This window comes from Phyllopteryx taeniolatus, chromosome 13 (assembly GCF_024500385.1).
Source record: "Phyllopteryx taeniolatus isolate TA_2022b chromosome 13, UOR_Ptae_1.2, whole genome shotgun sequence".
In the NCBI taxonomy this organism is placed as follows: Eukaryota; Metazoa; Chordata; class Actinopteri; order Syngnathiformes; family Syngnathidae; genus Phyllopteryx; species Phyllopteryx taeniolatus.
Genome location: NC_084514.1, coordinates 5,275,460 through 5,290,665, shown reverse-complemented (window position 1 = coordinate 5,290,665; position 15,206 = coordinate 5,275,460). Strand labels below are relative to the sequence as shown.

Genomic DNA, 15,206 nt, shown 5'->3' with positions numbered 1-15,206 from the left:
AACATGACAGATATAAACAGTTGTGTGAAAATATTCAAGTCTATCTTTGGCGATGCAGCCGAACCGCTAAAGACGCAAATGTCGTACAGTTCTGGATTTTACATTTCAGGAAAATGCACTTCTATGGTACACAATTTAGAAGTTCCAATCATTGCCATGCATAACAAACATCATGAGACAAATATACACCTGAAGGTACATTAACTAAAGCAGGGTACATTACAGTATATAGGGACAAAGCCCTGCCGCATAAAGTTAAAAACCCCATAAAAATACCTGTAAAAATTATTACAATGTTCCGTATTAATATTTACAGTATATTAATTAGTTTAAACCATAAATATAACACAAACTATGATCCAAAACATTTTAATACCATTTCATGCTCTCTCTGAAAATAAATGGTGCACAGATGATTTGATTCATAAAAACAATGCCTTGCACAGACATGCACATGTGGCAAAGACTGTCGGTAACGTCTAACAGCCCAGGCTAAACTTATCTCCTCCTCGACATACAAAGATCATAGAACAGTCAAACTGTATCACTTCAACATAATTCCTTGACATCATTTACTAATTACCTACTGGCGAAGGGTGTTGGCACCAACTTGTCGCATCAAAGAGCATTACAGAAAGAGCCCAAAAAATATGCAGCAATTCCGCAAACAGTTGAGTTTTTCAATGAAAACCTGAAGATAGGTTGCAAAGAATAAAACACAAATAGGCGAATTTGTAAATAAGGAATCGGGAATAGGCAGGGTTTCATTGTACATGTATTTAGAACATCTTGACTTTTTGTAAAATGTGAGATACCACACAAATGACGAGGGGGAAAAGGGCAAGAGTGTGCTTCTTTTTACATTTGTATGACAATGAAGGGGCCCCTTAAATTAGACTATTTTGACTGACATTCTTTACACGTGCAGCACGGTGGCCGACTGGTTAAAGCGTCAGCCTCACAGTTCTGAGGTGCGGGGTTCAATCCCCGTCCCCGCCTGTGTGGAGTTTGCATGTTCTCCCCGTGCCTGCGTGGGTTTTCTCCGGGCACTCCGGTTTCCTCCCACATCCCAAAAAACATGCATTCATTGGAGACGCTAAATTGCCCGTAGGCATGACTGTGAGTGCGAATGGTTGTTTGTTTCTATGTGCCCTGCGATTGGCTGGCAACCAGTTCAGGGTGTACCCCGCCTCCTGCCCGATGACGGCTGGGATAGGCTCCAGCACCCCTGCGACCCTAGTGAGGAGAAGCGGCTCAGAAAATGGATGGATTCTTTACACGTCTGTCTTTTGGGGACTACCAACAGGTCTCAACAGCTGACATTTTTAAAATGCCAGCTATGTAACAGAAAAGTGCATATTATCTAAAATGGAGCGGGTCTTTTGCAAATGTGCAATACAAAATAAGTGACAGGTCACAACTTACATTTGCATTACGCCTTTGCCAAAATAGTTTTTGCATATCAGTGGCAACAGTGGTTAAGTTATTCTTACACTGCTTTTTACATTAAATCTTACCATACAGTAAATAAAGGTTATTGATGGCCCTAAGTAGCTTAATCCTGTACTGATTACTCCGATTTCCATTATTTCCTAAGGGAAAATCCTGTTTCAAAATCAGAACGAATATGAGGTTGTTGTTCTTGTTAGATAGGGTCTCCTATGTCAGAAATCTAAAAACATACTCGCATATTGTCATGCTTTCCATGCTGGTGCGTCCATGCTCTGTTCACACTGGCTTCTGAAAAGTTGCACTTTTGTGTTGACGTCTTTGGTATCTTACCCACTTGTAGAGAGGATCCACTCTGTACTGTACACCGTACATCATACTCACCAGAGATATTGAAAATTAAATGTGTGCAGATCAATACAGACGTATTTTACTATTTGAACTTGGCTGTAAATAGTTTACTCTGACCAACCTATCATAAGATGGAAAATGCTGACATTCTTGTGGGCCAGCTAGCTGGCACTGTGAGGCGAATATGGAACCTTGATTGGTTAAAGAAACAGTCCCACTGCTAATATAGTTGAAGTTACATTGGCCCACACTACAGATTCTAAAAACCCTGGGCAGGTTAGAGTGACATGGCAGCACATTGATGCTGACATCTGATAAGAATTTTTTTTTTTTAATCTAACATCCAAGGACACTTACTTGATAATAGACCATTTGGGAATAAATGAATACAATTCCATGGAACAAACACACAAATATAAGTTGCAAATGTAGGTCAGTGCTTCTGATAGTGTTCTGGCCAGCAGAAAAAGCCTTCTGGCCCTGACCGTCCACCACTGCTACCAAATATATACTGTGTGTGCATCACTGCATATAGTATATTATTATATTTCTGCAGCCCTGTTATTCATCATAACAGAAGATTTAAGCAGAGTGGGGAGCTTAAAAGGAGATTTGTCTTAAGCTTACATCAACAACTGCAATTCCAAACGCAGCTTTAATGCAGTTGTAGATGTTATTCTGGCTTTGTAGTGCACAATAAAGCCAGTTTTATCGTGCCACAACTTGCTCCGCACAGTATTGTGTCTGTATGACAGGAAATATGCCACATTGGCTGTGCTCACCGGCTTGACTCACTTCTGTATGTGAGTGCGGAGGAACCAGAAGGAAGGGGGGGGAGAGAGGCGTGACCTCGCAGCCGGGGAAGGGCGTTCTCTTTGCGGTCACAGCCATCCCGAGGGGTGGGTCCTGCTCCGGCGAAAGGAGGAGAGAAAAAAAAGGAAAACCCACCTTTTTCATTGTTGGGGACGCGGTGGAATGTGATGGTTTGATCTCGAACGGACTCGGGAAGGGGATATACGAGAGAAGAGCTTTCGGGTGGAGGAAAAGGAGGAAAGAGGCTCCGCAGGGCACAGAGAGAGCGGGATGAACTTGTCTTCTCCTCCGACTGGGGCCGCATGAGCAACACTCCAGCCGCCGGTGGCAGCTTTTTGTGGATTTACCGCTCTCTCTTCCCGACTTGACGACGGAGAGCATTTTAAGGTATAGTCATGTCCCGTTTTCACCGAGTTGTCTTCACGTTTGTGTGACCGGACATGAGCTAACAGGAGCCGGGGCGGCACAAGTGTTCAACTGCGGCAAGTTCCCCCCCCCCCTCCTCCTTCCTCCTTCCCCTCCTGCTCCGCTTGCTTTTAGCCAAAATGTAACAGCTCAGGTGCTTCGAGGCGTCGTTAAATGTTACCGCACGACGGCTTTAACGCACATTCGGCGGTGTGTTTGTCACATTTTGAGCGCTTTTAACAAGTGACTCACCGGGCCAGCACGACGGACAGGTCTCTCGGTTGAAGTGGAGAATCTCCGCGAACGTGCCAAAACTGTCTGTAGCTTTTAGGGACTGCCAAATAACGTCTATAAAGCCGCTTTCAACTTGTTCTAATGGTTCTAAATGTTCTGATAACGAAGCGGGGTTTTTTTTTTTAAATGAAGGAAGGGCAAAAATTAGTGTGGTTGACACGCAGTAAGCTAGCGGCTGGAGACTTTGTACCCGGGCCAAGTGTTTGTTTGTGAAGGCTTGTCCGTCCGGGACGCAGGCACGTAAAAACCGGCCAAAATGTTATTTTATTTTTTTATTTTATTTGATTTTTTTTAAATACGTTGAATTCCCCTAAACATGTAGGTGTTTTTGTCATTTCGAAAAGCGTGTTGCTAGAAAGTGCTGGCTTTATTGTACAAATCACAAAACAACAGGAAGCTGCCACACAGCTGGGCTGCATCATGTTGGACAAGCAAAAAGTAAAAAAAAAAAAAAATTGAATTAATACTTTTTGTTTTCATTTGGTCTTGATCATTAATGCAATTGTCGGAGACATCATATCTTATTTTGATAGGATCAAATCATAACAAAAAGTTTTCTCAAGGTACATTTCATGAGGACCCGGTTTAATTTATAAGCTCTACCAGAACCTCATTTACCAAGTATTTCTATGAGAAATACTGTAATTAGGAAGGGAAAAGTCCCCTTGAATAGGTTGAAAGCTTAGACATCACAAAGACTGTGGGGTTTCCAACTGTCTCTCTTCCTCAACTGGCAAGATTGGCTACTCGAAAGTCGAACATAATACATTATGTGATGCTTGCTGATCTCAAAAGTTGTTCAAATTTTACACTGTAGCATTGCTAACGTATAAGGTATATAAGTATAACTAGAATGTTCATCACTGTATAATAAAACTACAGTGGTACTTTAAGTTTTTAGAGACACAAGTTCAGATGTTTTTTTTTTTTTTTTTTTTGCTTTTACTTGCAAGTGAAATTTTGAGATAAGAGCGCTGGATGGTTACAGCAAACTCAACTCATGTCTCAACAAGGAGCAGATGGTGAACAATTATTCCAAAAAGCGGCTTAAGGTTGATTATTGCCACTCCTAGTAACGTTATTGTCAAACGACACATAAAACAAAGATAATTAACAGGTTGTGTATTCAAAACAACCACATCATTTTGCCTCAGGAAAGTCCAGTAGCTTATTGCTAACGCACAGTGCAAAATACCATAGTCAATCTTAACAATAGCATCAATGTCACTGTGTTATAACCCTTTAAGCAACGGATATTTAAACACAAACAGACGGACAATATAATACTCACAGACATATTTTCTTTAGAAAATACAAGTGTTTTGGGTTACCAGAGTGGTCATGGAATATATTGAACAAGTAAGTCAGGGCACCACTGCAATTAAAACTAAAATAAAGTAAAACTGCTCTCATTTTGAAGACCCCGACAGACATATAATGACGAGGGGACGGAAAGGTGAATAAAGCTTTGTGATATTTTATTAATTTATGTTGCGATTCTGATCAGTCATGTCACAGTAAGTTAAATGGGACAAAGGATACACGACGAAATATCTCAACTAGTTTGCTCTCTAAAGAAGACCAACGCGGCCAAGTCAGCTATGGAAAGTGGAGCTACATTCACGCAGAACTCATCTGGGCAACGTGAGTCTGACTGCACAATACCACACAACCACTGAAACAGGAGTTACAGATTCTCCCATCACATTTAAAATAATGGTGGTGTTTTAAAAAAATTATAATTAATTGGGCCCCTATTTTTCCTCATTGTAGCTCAAGGAAGTCTCATCAAATGCCTGATGAGACTCCATGTGAGCTGCCTTACTAGGAACCCTTTAAATCTGTTGGCTGTATTTTTATGCACACGCACACGCACACACACACCAACAAACACACATTTTTTTTCATTATAGGTGTTGTGCCGTAGTGCATGGCGCATGCATTGACCCAAGGTGGCTAAAGGCAAAACAGTACAGTCTGTGTTCTGTGCTACCAATAGACGACTGTGTGTCAACGGTAGAATAGGTAGTTGTCCCGGTTGGAAGAATAATCTGCCAGGTGGAGGTCATAAAAAAAGCAGTATAGGGAGTGACAGAGGTAGTGGGAACCTGCCTTGACCTGTTTCCAACATGAAGGTGAGCAAGAAGAAGGGGAAAAAAATCATTCAGGATTCTGGAAAGGTGGCTGTAGATCACACCTGCTGAGCCACCGGTTTGAAGGCCTTCAAATCTCCCCTTTAGCGTTGATATACAGTATTTGAGTGTGTGTGTGTGTGTGCGTGCACGCGTGTGAAAAGGTTTCCAATTGCTTCCTGGCATGAGTTATTACATGTGGAGGTTTTGAAGTTAAAGAAGAAACCTATAAGGCAAATCAAAAGCAGTGGCAAAATGATCCATGTGTCTCCCGTCCAGCTGGCTGTATTCAACTTCAGTAGATTACCGTGACGTCGATGACTGAAAATCTACACAGATGCCCAGTGACACACTTTGACATCGGGCATGAGTCCCCGTCCCCGACTACACAGTATAACTTGAGCACCTTCATTCGCATCAGTGCTTATTCTGATATATCTGCCACTGAAGGTTTTAAACAATGATTTCGTGCGATCAACTTACAGGGATGTGTCGGCAGAAGACAAATGTTAGCTGAAGTAGCACCTGTCGTACACCTACAGCATTTGAGAGCAGAGACCAGGGATTGTTTTTTCACGATTTTGAAGCCTCATTTTAAATAATTGATTTCTTTTTTTAATTATTCCAATTTGGCAAGCTTGTTAACATCACTCTTCTCTGTGGTGTGTGAAATTTAGAAGACATTGTCACTTTACAGGGACTTTAAACTTCACACCCTTGTCTGTTTGAGACTTTCGACTTGGCAATTCAGTAGAGATAGATGCCTTGAATGACCTTGTTCTCTTGATGTTTGACCAAAAAGACAAAAAGTTTGGACCACGTCCTGGTCCAGGAGTCATCGCTTTCCGCGCAAAGAAATAATCATACCCCTCTCTCCTCTTTGCCGTCCTAAACTATGCCTCGCGTGATTGGTTTTCCACTCGCCCCGTGACCGCCCCATGAAACTAGCAAGCACTGCTTTGGGTGAAACCAAAAACTAATCATTACGGGTGTACAATAAGGGTAATTATCAGACTAGGCTCTCGACCTGAGGGATTAAGAGTGGCTAAATGACTGTTCCTGGGGATTAAATAAAAAGTATTGAGGCTTTCTGCCTGGGAGAATCAAAACGCTGGGAATGTCCAACCAAGCTTGTCAGCGGTAGCGTTACCGCTAGTCTGAACATCAAGGTTTATTCACAGAGCCCCCGCTGTCAGTGGAGCACGGTCACATTAGTGTGGAGTTACAGCTGACGCAAATGTTGCAAGTGTGTTTAAAAAAAAAGCCTGGAAAGTGCTTTTTTTGTTGTTGCTGTTGAAACCTAACCGGAAATTATTATGGTGAGACTGGTGATGTTAACCAATAAAACAAGCAGAAGTGTCAGAGTAAGGGGTTTGTTCTGTAATAAATGTGCAAAGGTTGTCATATTCTCAGAGCACATGCAGCGTAACCTTGATATTAAATGCAATGGATAGTGCATGGAGAATTCGGAGCGGATGGTGTTGATTATTTTTAGTGGTGGACCTGCTTTAAGGCCTGCTACTGTATACAGTGAGTAGTGTTTTACACATTACAAAAAGAGCTCCTTCTTGAAATAGCACCCATGAATCATGGGCTCTCAGAGAAAGCTCATGTGCGTCCTTATTCAAGTGTGTGTTTTGTGGTAATGCCATAATGGGCTCAGCATCCGGGATGGAGGCCACTGTTGACAATGTGCAGGACAGCTGGAGTCGTTGTCCATTAGCAGACCTGTAGGGAGATAAAGATTATTTGGATGTACAATTTTGCATAGTTGAGATTTTCTTTCTGATATTACAACTTTTCTGTTTTTATAAGCAGTATATTTTTAGGCTTTCAGAATCTGAATCAGAATCATCTTTATTTGCCAAGTATGTGCAAAAAACACACAAGGAATTTGTCCCCGGTAGTTGGAGCCGCTCTAGTACGACAACAGACAGAACTTTAGATTAGTTAAGGCTGCAGCACCCCCTGCTACTTGGAAGAGGATAATTACTCGTGCACAAAATGTTGCTTGATTGAGCGTCAATCTATCCTCATCTCCACTGTCATGTTTCAGCCTGGGAAAAAAACAAAGCCAGCTTTTCATTTGTAAAATTGTGTGAAATATTTTCCTGCAAATTCTTGCTGCAGATCCAGGATAATTATCGTTGTGAAAACTCTGATCCACAGAAGACGATTTGACCGCCACCTACAGAAAATAAGTGTTGGAGCTTGTTCATGGTACTATACTGTAGCTGGGACAGATGCAAGAGCAAACTCCAAAGCCATGAGGAATCTAAATAGCATTTCCTCACTGTTTGGGCGTTTTGTTTTCATTAATAGGAAAAAAACTTAACTGTTTGAAGTAATAGCCATCTGTGTAAATCCTACATTTTCACAAGAACACATTTTTGACTTAAGTTTATATCTCTTCCTTCTGCCAGACTTCTTTATCAGCTGTTGGCCAGTGACACTCTTGTGATTTCAGCTGGACTTCAAACTACTTGACTTCTGTGTGCGATTGCGAGTATTTGTCTGCGCCAAAGCTCTTTTGGAAGGTGCTGCTCCCAGCCATGTACATCTGTCATCAGGCACTAGGAGCTAAGATGTCAGTCACTCAGTAAGCAGTCGCCCATGAGTACATTTCAGCTCCGAGGTTTCACACACTTTTGCTCAGGCTCTCATTAAATCCTCACATTCACGCATGCACATGCACACACACACACACACCTACACGTACAGACACTTAAAGAATAATAAACTCTGTGTCTTACAACTGTATACCTACGTTTGCACCCCCCTGTATGTGCTCTCACCATTTAAAAATCCCACGTTGACGCGAGAATGACTCGTGTTTATACAACACCTCCTGTGTGTGTGAGGGTGAATGAACCCCCTCTTGTTAGTCCCCCAAAGCGTGCCAAACAACCTGCTCGCGCCGGGCAGTGCCGGTGGGGCATTGGTCTCCCTGTGGCGTTTTGGTCAAGGGAGGCTTCGCCACTGGTGTCCTGCAGGAGCCCAAGCAACCGCTCCATCATGGAGATCAGCACTGATGATTACTGCCGGTACACGTTGATGCGCAAGTTCACCACATTGAAACGCATCACGTTGAGGCTTGGCTCAGGTGGTAGAGTAGCTATCTCCCAACGTGACGTTGTCCCCTGTGACCGTGTTAAATTAAACTTGAGCTAAAAGTTAACTCAACCCACACTTTTTCCTGGTGCTGTGGCATTAGTGTATAAATGAGCTTGTTAACCTTCTTTCCATAAATGAGGTAACATTGTAAGGTGCTTTAAGTGATTAAAGGTAGGCAAGCGCTGTAAGTGAAGCTCATTTACAATTTTATCTATCTATCCATTTTCCGTACCGCTTATCCTCTTTAGGGTCGCGGTTGAGCTGTAGCCTATCCCAGCTGAACCTGGGTGAGAGGCGGGGTACACCCAGAACTGGTCGCCAGCCAATCGCAGGGCACATATAAACAAACAACCATTCACACTTACATTCACACGTACGGGTAATTTAGAGTTTTCAATTAACCTACCATGCATGTTTTTGGGATGTGGGAAGCAACCGGAGTACCTGGAGAAAATACACGCAGGCATGGGGAGAACATGCAAACTCCACACAGGCGAGGCCGGATTTGAAACCAGGTCCTCAGAACTGTGAGGCAGATTTGCTAACCTGCCGGTCACCGTACCGCCCTTTACCATTTTTAACTTTTCGTATTTAAGATGATCATTATGTTGGTAATAAACTAATCACTGGTACTTCGTAATATTATTGACATATAGACCACCTAATGATTTTATTGTCGTATTATTTAATTTGAATAAATTTTTTTGTAATTGACTTTTTTTGTAATTGACTTGCTGAAGCTATAGCAAACTTCATTGCATGCAGATCGCAGGCTAATTATTGCTGTGCGCTTCAGACCTCGGCTGCAAATATGCTGACTATTCTGAGTCATCAAGTTTAAGGAAAATCATTTGAAGCCTTCATTTGAAACTTGAAACTCCTGACACGGTGCCTCACTCACTGCTTAAGGGGAATATCCTTGTGTTCCACTGGGTGACATGCAGGCTAGCCTTTCAACTTAGCAATTATTTGAAAGACATACTGTAAGCTTTCATTTTCAATTCGAGAAGACTCCAAGTGATTTTCCCCATCCTTTGATTTAGAGAAACAAATCTGCATGAGGTAGCAAGTTGTTTTTACGTTTGTATACTTTCACCGGTATAACTCCAAAATGACTCCACTGGTGTCCTAAAAATGTTTGAATGGGTGTGGCATCAAATAAGAAGCCATAAAGGTGTGGTGTGCTACCTGATGGACTGGAGTGGAACATTATTGATCACAACTTGGAAATTTACTACCATGGGCGATTTGTTTTTAAGGTTAATTACACCTAGGTTAGGTTTACAAACAGCTCAACTGTCCTCTGCAGCCATTGCCGTTCTATTACATCTATCATTACGTAACGCTAGCCATCAAGATTGGAGGTAAGACATTATTGGCACGCCTTGGTGGAGGTCTTTTGCTATAGATAAACAACTATGTTATAATGGTAACAGTACGATGACAGAAAATGTAGCCAAATGTAGGGTCTGTCCATATTTCACAGCAGTTTTTACACGAACTGGCACTAAACGGACGTCTTCTGTGCTTTGATATAACCATTTCTCGGGAATTATTCACAAGGATGTAATGGTGACCTGATCCAGGCTTCTAACCTGCTTCCTAATACCATATTTCAGGTAATTTATGAACACCATTTACTCCCGTTGTCATTCACAAACCAAGGCACTACTATCCTGCTGTGGACCATGTGAAAGTTCGTGAACTATAGCGTGTAACCCAAGAACATCATCATCTGGTCTTTGTTTAGCTTCCCTACCATCCATCGTTTTCCCAATCGCAGGGGAACAGAGACGCAGTCAGTGACAAGTCCAAAGATGCCACGCTAGAATGGTCTTCATTATTTGTGGTTGTGTTGCCTTATCATTAGCATGTGTTTGACATTTTTCCCGGCTGTTCCGCTGCTTCCTGAGGTGTCTGTACTTTAGCAGTCCAGTCTGTGGTATAGCTTCTGTTGTAATAATGTCTTTCGGAGAGTCTTGATTAGTCTTTTCAGAGTAAAACCTCACTTATGAGTCATGGTTGGAAGTCTCGCCTCTTTATGGATCAGCAAACAGTCATAGCCCATGTGCCAACACTCCAAGAGCGGGAATCTGAGCGTCATGAGGTCAATACACTAAAATGGGACTGCTCAGACAGCTATCCTGATAGATATCCTGATAGCTCCGTGTGATAAGAAGTCTAATGTATAATCAGGCCGATTCCAAATCTACCTTTATGGTTGGAGTTTGAGCCGTGAAGTGACAAGTAAGATTTCTCCCTTATTTTGTTTTGTCTTTTGCAATTCCTTACGGTTCAGTGTGAAACATGCTCTCTTATTGTATTCAGAAGAATTAAGTTTCCTTCTGGGCATTTTGTCGTCACACGTGACTTTTTGTTTTCCTTGGACAAAAAAAAAGTACCAGGATCTCCAGTTTTTGTTCTGACATTGCACAGGCTACGTTGTTTATGGTAGAGGGAAAGAAGGAAATGGTTTTCAAAAGCATGTAGGAGGCACAGCGAGGCAGCAAGCGGGAGGCGAGAGAATGGATGTTTTGACAGTGGGTGCCCAGTTAAGACATTTCTTGTAAATTCCTCTGTCTAACTTGTGCTTTTTTTTTTAGGAATGCTTGAATTGTGTCTCTTGTGATTGCCCTTAGAAAAATGGAGCCCCTATTTTTCTCGTTCAACCCCCCGCCCCCTCACCCCTTCCCAATTCCCCCGCCCTTTTCTTCGCCTACTTGGCCCAGGAGTATTTTTGGACGTTAATGAAAAGAAATCTGAACTGCCTACCCTGAAAAGGCATGTCTGGGTCAGCTGGGTGGAAACTTGCGTTAATAATGTTCTTAACATTGTCTGTGTCATCCGTGTGTTGTAAATGTGCGTGCTTTTGGTGAAGCGTATAGTGCAAAAATGTTGTGGGTTGTAGGGGGGAAACAGGGTGGGCTGTGGACCTAACAGGGCTATATCTTCTTTAAAAGAAGTGGGCGGGGGGTTCAGGGGAATATTTGGCATATTTCAGGAGCCTTTCCAGTCTGGTTCAAGGTGCATTCTTCCTGGAGATTTTACCAAACTGTCAGACATGGACGGGAGGTGAACATCATGCTTTTCTTCCTAACGGTCTTGTGATCCCGATGATGATGATTCAGATTATATTACTAAACTGAGAAGTTTTATACGCAGGGTACAGGGTATAGACTTAAAATATCAACATATTTCACTAATGGATATATTCTTATCTGCCTGTTTCGCATTGGCTTGGTCAGCCATCAGCGCGCCTGCAATCGAGGTCAACAGCCCCCTTCGTAAGATCTTTGGTCACGAGAAAAAGCCATCAGACGTATATATAAAGTTGAGTTGAGTTTCAACTATATTATTACATGACATTTGAATTATGGAAGGCATTTAAAAAAATAAAAAGCCAATAGAAAACACAATGTTACCCTGGTGCAGATCGAACCTATGCTTGCAAAATCATGAACAGTGAAAAATTGTTATTCCATTCTTTGAATCACGCCATTTGTCTGCCCCCTGGCAGACTGGCTTGTATGAGAATAGGACCGGAAATGACATGGGCTGACTTAGTTACTTCTATTAATGGGCGTGGGAGGGTTTTACAGTAACTCCGTTTTACGTTATTGGTAACGGGGCACGGGAATTCGACGCCCTACCTCTGCAATATCTTTTGCAATGTACAGGACCCCACCACCGCATGTCACGCATTTAATGAGAGTTAACGGCAAACGTCTCAGTGCCCTAAACCAGAAGAGATGTCATAGAATGAGAAAAACAGATATAAACAATCAAATTTACTGTACTCATAATTAACTCTAGATGAGTCAGATAAATAGTATAAAGATATACATATAATTTGTAATGTTTTTAAAATGTAGTAATATCTTTCTTTCATGTCATTCACTTTTGTCCTTTTCAATTTCAGTCAGCAGCAATGGGGCGGCACCCTAACGCTATTGACCAGCCGCCACAGGTGGCCATTTCTATTGTGCTAAAACTTGGAGGACTTATTATATAAAACACTCAACTGAAAGAGTTAATCCATTACATTGTTGCTGGTCGTCATTATTTCTTCGTGTTTCCATCTTCTTCTTTCAGCTCGCTGCCTTAGTATCATTCTGTTCCGTATGACAATCACGGAGTCCTTGGCTTGGATGTTGACCGCACAGAACAGGACTTTTGATTGCAAATATTGAACTTTTACAACTCTTGTCCCAGATTGCATATCGGTGTGTGTAAAGTCACTCTTAACACACGATAAACTGTCAGCATAATCATTCAAACCATAAGATAATCAGGGTTTTAGTGACTTTGTTTAGAAGGGAATCGGGGTGAACATGTAGATGTAGGTTACCTTTGTGTGTACTACCTGTTATTAAAACACTAAATAATCACCTTATCCCACCTACATCGACCCAACATGTTGTAAACCTAAGCAACATCCATAAAAGGCAAAATGTTGACCCAAAGTTCTTCACCAGCAGCTGGTTTTATGTGTCTTGGATACAGACTTCACCATTTTGATTGTTTTTGTATCGAGCACTATAATATCTTTCTTTCAACATGCCCTCCCATGACTTTAGTTACTGCTTCGCTCCTCCAGGATTTATGAGGCTTTAGTCTGTTATTTGCAGTCAGTTGGACACTGACTAACGCGACAGTGGTTGGCAGGAGTTTGTTGTGGAAGTCAGAACCGTTGCATGGCTCAGCAGAAGTCGAGTTCGTCCAGAGGCCATGAAGCAGTGTTTAAGGCTGTGCTAGAGATGAGTGGGCTGACATACACTTGACTCGCGATGTCTGAAGTTTTTTAATATTTTATAGTGTACAACAGAGACCAGTGAATGTCATTCACACAAGTGTTAGCAATAAAAAAATGATCAAATAATCCCGTTTTGATTTGGGGTAGATGCTTTTTATCCTCAAACGCTGTATCAAAGTGCATGCTCGTGTTTGGTCTGTCTGATATCTTCATCTTTTGATCTCAAAGGAAAAATGTAGGATGAGTATGCCACATCCAATTACGTTCATCCTTTGAATAGAAACCATTAAAGTGACTCCAAAGAGCAGCTATGTTTGTGGTCACTAAGCACTTTTATTGCACCTCTTTTTGAGCAACACATTAGCTGTAAAAATCTTTTGTGTATTTAGAAAATATAAATGGCCCTAAAAGATAATGAGAGGAAGAGATGAAGTGATGTTTAATTAAAATAGCCCCTTTTCCCAGGAATGTAGTACTAATACAGACAAAACATTATGCACAGTAATAGTCAACAGACCCCCCCCCCAACCCCAAGTTCTGATAAAAAATAAGCATGGGCATAATAATCGATTAATTGAGGGTTAAGAATTCCAAGTTTGTGTGGAATTGATTGCTGAGTAATTGTCTTGATGCAATTGAGGCAAAATGGAGTGCACTACTTGGATGCTGATTCGCAGTCTCAGAACATTTAGGGAGTTCCTCCCACCCCATTTAAAAATAAATAAATAAATGAATAAAATAAAATAAAAATGAAAAATACAGTGGTGCCTTGAGATACGAGTGACGTAATTTACACATTTTTCTAAGTAGGATGATCGTTAGGCAGATTTTTTTGCTTTGATTTAGGGGAATAAAATTAAAATACTGTACAAGCGCTGTGGGGGCAGTGAATTCAACTCACTTCACAACAAGTAGCAATTTGGAAGATAGTGAACAATTCAACAAAAGGGCTTGAAGTCTACTGTTAAACTCAACATAAATTACATGAATTACATGTATGTTTAAAACATTCACACAACTTTGGCTTACGCTAGCGTACAATGCAAAACGCCATAGAGGGGCTAATGAATTGCATGGATAGTCGCAGTCTTAACACTTTAACCGATGGATATTTAAACACAAACAATGCATCAACCCCCGCGCACATCAGAAGGATTTGCAATGAATTAATCATGATGCACAAACTGTTTAATTCTTTACATTCTATTTAGTTATCATTACTATATAAAGTACATATAATAGAGTGCTATTTTGATTTTAAAATCACATTACAAGAATGGAACGGATTAATGCCATTTCTATTTCATGAGGGAACAATGATTTGAGCTATGAGTGTTTTAAGTTTCTGAGTGTGGTCACGGAATGAATTAAACTCATATCGGAAGGGACCACTGTATCTTAAAAAAAAAAAAAAATGGAATTGATTGTTAATATTCCCTATAGTTGATCAAGTAAATTCAGTTGTGCATCAATATAGTCACTCATCTTTTCATACAATTATTCATACATTCATTCATCTTCCGTTCTGCTTATCCTCACTAGGGTCACGGGCGTGCTGGAGCCTATCCCAGCTATCTCCGGGCGGAAGGAGGGGTACACCCTGAACTGGTTGCCAGCAGGGCACATATAAACAAACAACCATTCGCACTCACATTCATACCTACAGGCAATTTCAAATCTTCAATCAACCTACCACGCATGTTTTTGGGATGTGGGAGGAAACCGGAGTACCCGGCCGGAGAAAACCCACACAGGCACGGGGAGAAGATGCAAACTCCACACAGGCGGGCCTGGGATTTTAACCCCGGTCCTCAGAACTGTGAGGCAGATGTGCTCACCAGTCGGGCACCTTGCCGCCTTCATACATTTAAACTTACTTAAATATAGTCATTGTC

At 41.5% G+C, this 15,206-nt stretch overlaps 1 protein-coding gene across 2 annotated transcripts in view; it reads left to right on the top strand.

Moving 5' to 3' along the window:
- Nucleotides 1-2,700: 2,700 nt before the first annotated feature.
- luzp1 (leucine zipper protein 1) overlaps nt 2,701-15,206 on the top strand; it is a 52,790-nt gene continuing 40,284 nt past the window's right edge. For both annotated transcript variants that reach the window (XM_061796129.1, XM_061796128.1), the window contains exon 1: nt 2,701-3,000. The gene's annotated coding sequence lies outside the window, so the exon portion shown is untranslated. The remainder of the gene's footprint in view (nt 3,001-15,206) is intronic.